General features: G+C 44.6%; 1 long non-coding RNA gene across 1 annotated transcript; it reads left to right on the forward strand.

Moving 5' to 3' along the window:
• Nucleotides 1-4,792: 4,792 nt before the first annotated feature.
• On the forward strand, nt 4,793-6,665 carry LOC139156104 (uncharacterized). The gene is made up of 2 exons (XR_011557226.1): nt 4,793-5,060; nt 6,430-6,665. It is a non-coding gene; the product is annotated as an uncharacterized lncRNA (long non-coding RNA).
• The last annotated feature ends 2,608 nt before the right edge of the window (nt 6,666-9,273 follow it).

A 9,273-nucleotide genomic window follows, 5' to 3' on the forward strand; every position in this document is an offset into this window, starting at 1 on the left:
AGATATCGGATAATAAAATTAAAATCCAATAGATTTCTTTTTGCGTCCGCAATAGCGGACTTGACCACCGGAGGGCAGTTTTCTATCATTAACAATGCTGAATCAGGCATAGCAGGGTGAATGTGATGGCGGGACCTTCTCTGTGGCGGCCCCGGCCTTCTGGAACCAACTCCCCCCAGAGATTAGAATTGCCCACACCCTCCTTGCCTTTCAGGATTGCTCCCCCATTCCTTTGATGTATCGAACCACATCATGGCTTTTTGATATTAATAAGGCATTAATTATAAAGATATCGGATAATAAAATTAAAATCCAATTTAAAAAGTACCTTCTTTTTGTGTCCGCAATACGTGACTACCGGAGGACAGTTTTCTATCATTAACAATGCTGAATCAGGCATAGCAGGGTTAATGTGATCGCGGGACCTTCTCTGTGGCGGCCCCGGCCCTCTGGAACCAACTCCACCTAGAGATTAGAATTGCCCCCACCCTCCTTGCCTTTCAGGATTGCTCCCCCATTCCTTTGATGTAGGAAACCGCATCATGGCTTTTTGATATTAATAAGGCATTAATTATAAAGATATCGGATAATAAAATTAAAATCCAATTTAAAAAGTAGATTTCTTTTTGTGTCCGCAATACGTGACCATCGGAGGGCAGTTTTGTATCATTAATAATGCTGAATCAGGCATAGCAGGGTTATTGTGATGGCGGGACCTACTCTGTGGCGGCCCCGGCCCTCTGGAACCAACTCCCCCCAGAGATTTGAATTGCCTCCACCCTCCTTGCCATTCAGGATTGCTCCCCCATTCCTTTGATGTAGCAAACCGCATCATGGTTTGTTAATATTAATAAGGCATTAATAATAAAGATATCGCATAATAAAATTAAAATCCAATAGATTTCTTTTTGCGTCCGCAATACCGGACGTGACCACCGGAAGGCAGTTTTCTATCATTAACAATGTTGAATCAGGCATAGCAGGGTTAATGTGATGGCGGGACCTTCTCTGTGGCGGCCCCGGCCCTCTGGAACCAACTCCCCCCAGAGATTAGAATTGCCCCCACCCTCCTTGCCTTTCAGGATTGCTCCCCCATTCCTTTGATGTATCAAACCGCATCATGGCTTGTTGATATTAATAAGGCATTAATTATAAAGATATCGGATAATAAAATTAAAATCCAATTTAAAAAGTAGATTTCTTTTTGTGTCCACAATACGTGACCACCTGAGGGCAGTTTTCCATCATTAACAATGCTGAATCAGGCATAGCAGGGTTAATGTGATGGCGGGACCTTCTCCGTGGCGGCCCCGGCCCTCTGGAACCAACTCCCACTAGAGATTAGAATTGCCCACACCCTCCTTGCCTTTCGGGATTGCTCCCTACCGGACGTGACCACCGGAGGGCAGTTTTCTATCATTAACAATGCTGAATCAGGCATAGCAGGGTGAATGTGATGGCGGGACCTTCTCTGTGGCGGCCCCGGCCCTCTGGAACAAACTCCCCCCAGAGATTAGAATTGCCCTCACCCTCCTTGCCTTTCAGGATTGCTCCCCCATTCCTTTGATGTAGGAAACCGCATCATGGCTTTTTGATATTAATAAGGCATTAATTATAAAGATATCGGATAATAAAATTAAAATCCAATTTAAAAAGTAGATTTCTTTTTGTGTCCGCAATACGTGACCATCGGAGGGCAGTTTTGTATCATTAATAATGCTGAATCAGGCATAGCAGGGTTATTGTGATGGCGGGACCTACTCTGTGGCGGCCCCGGCCCTCTGGAACCAACTCCCCCCAGAGATTTGAATTGCCTCCACCCTCCTTGCCTTTCAGGATTGCTCCCCCATTCCTTTGATGTAGCAAACCGCATCATGGTTTGTTAATATTAATAAGGCATTAATAATAAAGATATCGCATAATAAAATTAAAATCCAATAGATTTCTTTTTGCGTCCGCAATACCGGACGTGACCACCGGAAGGCAGTTTTGTATCATTAACAATGTTGAATCAGGCATAGCAGGGTTAATGTGATGGCGGGACCTTCTCTGTGGCGGCCCCGGCCCTCTGGAACCAACTCCCCCCAGAGATTAGAATTGCCCCCACCCTCCTTGCCTTTCAGGATTGCTCCCCCATTCCTTTGATGTATCAAACCGCATCATGGCTTGTTGATATTAATAAGGCATTAATAATAAAGATATCGGATAATAAAATTAAAATCCAATTTAAAAAGTAGATTTCTTTTTGTGTCCGCAATACGTGACCACAGGAGGGCAGTTTTCTATCATTAACAATGCTGAATCAGGCATAGCAGGGTTAATGTGATCGCGGGACCTTCTCTGTGGCGGCCCCGGCCCTCTGGAACCAACTCCCCCTAGAGATTAGAATTGCCCCCACCCTCCTTGCCTTTCAGGATTGCTCCCCCATTCCTTTGATGTAGGAAACCGCATCATGGCTTTTTGATATTAATAAGGCATTAATTATAAAGATATCGGATAATAAAATTAAAATCCAATTTAAAAAGTAGATTTCTTTTTGTGTCCGCAATACGTGACCATCGGAGGGCAGTTTTGTATCATTAATAATGCTGAATCAGGCATAGCAGGGTTATTGTGATGGCGGGACCTACTCTGTGGCGGCCCCGGCCCTCTGGAACCAACTCCCCCCAGAGATTTGAATTGCCTCCACCCTCCTTGCCATTCAGGATTGCTCCCCCATTCCTTTGATGTAGCAAACCGCATCATGGCTTGTTGATATTAATAAGGCATTAATTATAATGATATCGGATAATAAAATTAAAATCCAATTTAAAAAGTAGATTTCTTTTTGTGTCCACAATACGTGACCACCGGAGGGCAGTTTTCCATCATTAACAATGCTGAATCAGGCATAGCAGGGTTAATGTGATGGCGGGACCTTCTCTGTGGCGGCCCCGGCCCTCTGGAACCAACTCCCACTAGAGATTAGAATTGCCCACACCCTCCTTGCCTTTCGGGATTGCTCCCTACCGGACGTGACCACCGGAGGGCAGTTTTCTATCATTAACAATGCTGAATCAGGTATAGCAGGGTGAATGTGATGGCGGGACCTTCTCTGTGGCGGCCCCGGCCCTCTGGAACCAACTCCCCCCAGAGATTAGAATTGCCCCCACCCTCCTTGCCTTTCAGGATTGCTCCCCCAATCCTTTGATGTAGGAAATCGCATCATGGCTTGTTGATATTAATAACGCATTAATAATAAAGATATCGGATAATAAAATTAAAATCCAATAGATTTCTTTTTGCGTCCGCAATACCGGACTTGACCACCGGAGGGCAGTTTTCTATCATTAACAATGCTGAATCAGGCATAGCAGGGTGAATGTGATGGCGGGACCTTCTCTGTGGCGGCCCCGGCCTTCTGGAACCAACTCCCCCCAGAGATTAGAATTGCCCACACCCTCCTTGCCTTTCAGCATTGTTCCCCCATTCCTTTGATGTATCAAACCGCATCATGGCTTGTTGATATTAATAAGGCATTAATAATAAAGATATCGGATAATAAAATTAAAATCCAATTTAAAAAGTAGATTTCTTTTTGTGTCCGCAGTACGTGACCACCGGAGGGCAGTTTTCTATCATTAACAATGCTGAATCAGGCATAGCAGGGTTAATGTGATGTTGGGACCTTTTCTGTGGCGGCCCCGGCCCTCTGGAACAAACTCACCCCAGAGATTAGAATTGCCCCCACCCTCCTTGCCTTTCAGGATTGCTCCCCCATTCCTTTGATGTATCAAACCGCATCATGGCTTGTTGATATTAATAAGGCATTAATAATAAAGATATCGGATAATAAAATTAAAATTCAATTTAAAAAGTAGATTTCTTTTTGTGTCCGCAATACGTGACCACCGGAGGGCAGTTTTCTATCATTAACAATGCTGAATCAGGCATAGCAGGGTGAATGTGATGGCGGGACCTTCTCTGTGGCGGCCCCGGCCCTGTGGAACCAACTCCCCCCAGAGATTAGAATTGCCCCCACCCTCCTTGCCTTTCAGGATTGCTCCCCCATTCCTTTGATGTAGCAAACCCGCATCACCGCTTGTTAAAAATAAAGATATCGGATAATAAAATTAAAATCCAATACTGTAGTGTAGATTTCTTTTGGCGTCCGCAATACCGGACGTGACCACCGGAGGGCAGTTTTCTATCATCAACAATGCTGAATCAGGCATAGCGGGGTTAATGTGATGGCGGGACCTTCTCTGTGGCGGCCCCGGCCCTCTGGGACCAACTCCCCCCAGAGATTAGAATTGCCCCCACCCTCCTTGCCTTTCAGGATTGCTGCCCCATTCCTTTGATGTAGCAAACCCGCATCATCGGTTGTTAAAAATAAAGATATCGGATAATAAAATTAAAATCCAATTCTGTAGATTTCTTTTGGCGTCCGCAATACCGGACGTGACCACCGGAGGGCTGTTTTCTATCCTTAACAATGCTGAATCAGGCATAGCGGGGTCAATGTGATATCGGGACCTTCTCTGTGGCGGCCCCGGCCCTCTGGAACCAACTCCCCCCAGAGATTAGAATGGCCCCCACCCTCCTTGCCTTTTGTAAGCTGCTGAAAACCCACCTCTGCCGTCAGGCACGGGGCAATTCTAGAATTTTCCGGAATTTCCTGGAATTTTCTAGAATTTTCCGGAATTTTGTAGTATTTTCTGGAATTTTCTGGCCCTGCCCCCCCCCCAGCCTCCCCCCCCCCATGCGGGCGTCGTGCGTGTGTTGGGAGCGTCGGCCTCAGTGCAGGAGTGAAAACCGCGCGAGTTTCCTCAGGGTGGGATTGAGTGGTCGCTCTTGAGCCCTCTAGAAGCGCGCAGGGTTCGAGACGCTCGCGGGCAGCCGTGCCGACCGGGAGCAGCAGCCCGAGCGCAGGGGAGGCCGAGTCCGCTGTGGCCGAGGCGGCCGAAACCAGCATGGAGGAGGAGGCGGCGGCGGCGGCGGTCATCACGGCGGCCATGCGGGAGGAGAAGGCGCGCCTGCAGGCTGAGGGCCGCGAAACGGAGCGGCGGAGGGCGGAGGAGGTGCGGGGCCCGAGCACTCGGAGGGGCTGGGACGGGGCTCCTGGGCGGGAGGAGGCCCGGAGAGACTTCGTAGTGGTTTCATTTATTTTAATTCTCTCACATGAAACCGGGATTGAGCGCCTCAACTTTCCCTCCAGAAACGAGGGAATTGTCTTCACGCAGCCTCGGAGCTTTGTGTGCCGCCAAATACGTACTTGACTTGACTTGCATTTATTCCACTTCGACGACGCCCAGCAAGTGAATGAAATAAAATAAATGCTTCTCCATTTCCCCCTTGCGTCGTTTTTCTCCTCGAGGAGAGAGCAGCAAGGGGGGGGGCACCTGGGCAGCCTGCAAAAAGGGCTTCGGTTTTAGATGTTTTTCCCCCCTCGCTAAAATTTTGTCCCTCAGCTTTATTTGTGGTCCAGGATTTTTTTGGTACACAATAAATTCAGAGATCCATCCCCTCCGCCCAAATTACTACTAGTAGTACTAGTACTACTATGACTACTACTACTACTACTACTAGTAGTAGTAGTATTTATTGCATTTATATCCCACCCCTCTCCAAGGACTTAGGACAGAATTTAAAATTCTTGTAAAAAGCATTCAAATAAAATTAAACCTCCTTTAACTCCCCCAAACTGCCTGCAAGCCTACATTTTCCCCTGCCTTGCTGAAAGTTGACATCTAATGTTAGAAATGTGGGAAATTTATTGTTTATATTTATTTATTTATTCATTCATTCATTTATTCAGTCAATCACCCACAACATAAAGTAATACCTCAGCCAACCTGGCCTATGTATGAAAACGTGTGTTTGCCTGTTTGAATGGGGCTGATTGATTTTTAAACATGGGGTTTAGATTAACTACTTGTAAATTTAATTGGATTAGGATATATAGATAGAAAGATAGATAGATAGATAGATGAGGACTGGGGCGGCTTAGCACCCCAGTCATCCATCCATCCATTCATCCATCTAATCTAATCTAATCTAATATATAATATGTTCCAAGCTGCCCCAGTCCTCACAGAGGGGCGGCATATAAATCCAAATAAAATCACAATCGTGATTGACAGGGAGGAATTATATATTGGCAAATATAAAATAAATCAAATCTGATGTACTCGGAACACCCTCACCATATTACAACAATATAACATGTTTATCTGACACTGTATGTAGAAAATTCAGAGCCAAACAGCTGCTCTGGATGAGTAGCTGCTTTGGTTGAATAAAAGGCTGTATTTCCAGTGGGTCCTTGAAGGAAAGAGTAGGGATGAACTATTCTTTAATTGGTGAAAGATAATACAAATGTTTATATTTCCAATAGCACGTTCAGTTAATGTCGATATTTATAATTGATTACTTTTTTCCCCCTCACAGGCTTACATGAATAGGGACAGAGATTGAAATGAGATGCGCTACAAGAGACTTCAACACTTTCTTGAAAAAAGCAACATCTACTCAAAGTTCTTGCTGACTAAGATGGAACAGCAGCAATTGGAGGTGAGCAGCATTTAAAAATAGAAGCTAGATATATGGAATCTGTCTAGTAATGCATTTCAGATAAAGCTTCCATAATATCATTTGTCATTGGAATTAAAAACATCTAGGTTCTGGTCATTTTTATTGGATTTCACGGCATAGTTTTGGCCTAATATAAATGAGTCCACCTGTGTTTGTGTAGATACACAACACCCACAAATTCACGCATACATGACCGAAGGCTAGTTTGGCCTACAGGTTAAGTGGAGATCTGAATTCCAGTCCTGCCTTATGCATGCAAGCCAACCACAGTCATTCTCTTTCGGCTTAGGAAGAAGTAATTGGCAAACCACTTCCAAACACTGGGCTAGAAGACTTGTCCTTATAGTTACCAGGACTCAAGACAGACTCAAGCGTGTCTTCACGCAAGAATTCACGTAGCCATAGCAAGCTGATGCTGAGCTGCTATTTTTGAACTAGAGTCAGAAAGAACCACCTTTGCCAGACCAAGCCTCGAATACAGCTCATCTGTCTGGAACCCCCACCGCATTTCCGACATAAACACTCTAGAAAACATCCAGAGATATTTTTTTAGAAGAGCCCTCCACTCCTCCACTCGTAACAGAATACCCTATGTAACTAGACTTACAATCCTAAGTTTAGAAAGCTTAGACCTACGTCCCCTTAAACACGACAACCAAAGCCCATAAAATCATCTGCTACAACGTCCTTCCCGTCAAAGACTACTTCAGCTTCAACCACAACAACACACGAGCACACAACAGATACAAACTTAAAGTAAACCGCTCTAAACTTGACTGCAGGGAATACAAATTTAGTAACCGAGTAGTTGATGCATGGAAGCCACTACCAGACTCTGTAGTATCATCTCTTAAACCCCAAAACTTTACCCTTAGATTATCTACTTTTGACATCTCCTGATTCCCAAGAGGTTAGTAAGGGGCGTGCATAAGCGCACCAGCGTGCCTTCCATCCCCTGTCCTAATGTTTCTAGTACAGTATCCTGTATATAAATATTATTATATCTTTGTATACCACCAATCCATACTTGACAAAACAAACAAACAAATAAAATAAATAGATGTAGCACCATATCTAATCCATACACAACTACTTATGCTTAACAGGACGGTCAACTTCTTTCAACTTTTTGTAAGCCAGCTATTGCGGCCAAGAAGTGGAGCTCTTCCCTCACTATCGGGAGTTTGTGAGTTTGATCCTAGGTAGAAGCAGACGTAGGGTCTCCCGCTTGGACTAGATGACCTGTAAGGTCCTTCCAACTCTTAATCCGTTAAATTCTTAAAAATAGAGTTTGAAAAAAGTCAAACAGCTTTCACTCCCCTCTCGAACATTCTTAAGCTGTCATGACACTACTGAAATAAGGGCCACAGAACGAGGAGACGCAGGGGCTCCATTTCACAGGCTTTCCGGTCTTATCCCAACGCACATTACAGGATTGTGTTTACGTATGATTCCCGGGAACAGTATTCTGATTAAACAGTTTCTATTAATTGGCCTGGCTTTAATTTTTTCTCATTTTTCAGCAGTTTAGCTCCTTAACCAGCAGCTAAACTCTAGGTTTTGTTGTTGTCACAAAGCCTCTGGTTCGTGGCCTTGTTATCTTGCCTTCCAGTATAAGCAGAACAAAGTTTCATCCTAACGTCCAATTGCATTGCTGTTCTACTATGACACCCTTGATTCTGACTTTCTGTTCCTACGCGTTCTCTCCTGGGTTGATAACAAAGTATAAATTATATACCGCTCCAAAAAAAATAAAGGGAACACTTAAACAGCAGAATAGAACTCCAAGTAAATCAAACTTTTGTGAAATCAAACCGTCCACTTAGGAAGCAACTGATTGACAGTCAATTATACAGGCTCTTGTGCACATTCAACTTTGTACAGAACGAAGGGTTCAGTATTTCATTCATTCAGATCTAGAGTGTGTTATTTGAAGGTTCCCTTTATTTTTATTTTTTGAGCAGCGTACTTTATAAAGTATAAAAAGATGTTGAGACTTTGGGAAAGGTGCAGAGAAGGACAACTAAGAAGATTCAAGAGCTGGCGGCTAAAACATAGGAAGAACGGTTGGAGGATTTGGGTTTGGCTAATCTAGAGAAAAGAAGGATTAGTGGGGACATGATAGCAGCATCCCAATATTTGAGAGGCTGCCATAAAGAAGAGGGTATCAAATTATTCCCCAAAGCACTGAAAGGCAGGACCAAAAACGATGGAAACTAATCAAAGAGAAGCAACCTGGCATTGAGAAACTGCCTAACAGCGAGGGCAATTAGCCAACGGGACAGCTGGCCTTCGGACATCGTGGGTGCTTTAGGGAAGAAGCGACTAGCCTGAAACGGTATAAGATTTCCTGCTTGAGCAGGGGGCTGGATTAGAAGACCTCCAAGGTCCCTTCCAGCTTTATTCTGATTCATGCTAGGGAAAAAAAATCATCTAAGTTAAATTGAATCTCTCATTCCTAAACCTCTAAGGCAGCAATTTGTTTGTTTATTTCTTTGTAAAATTTATACGTACCCAGCTTCACATTGGACTCTGGGCGGCTTACAATAAAAACAATAGCGAACCTTTTTTGGTTCTCGTGGTAAAAGGGGGGAGAGGGTGCGTGCCCATACCCATAATCCCATGCATGGCTCCCAGCACGCGATGGCACAGCCTTTGGGGAGGGGGAAAACGGCCTCCCCTACCCCACCCTGGAGGGTG

This window comes from Erythrolamprus reginae, unplaced genomic scaffold (assembly GCF_031021105.1).
Source record: "Erythrolamprus reginae isolate rEryReg1 unplaced genomic scaffold, rEryReg1.hap1 scaffold_281, whole genome shotgun sequence".
Taxonomy (NCBI): domain Eukaryota; kingdom Metazoa; phylum Chordata; class Lepidosauria; order Squamata; family Dipsadidae; genus Erythrolamprus; species Erythrolamprus reginae.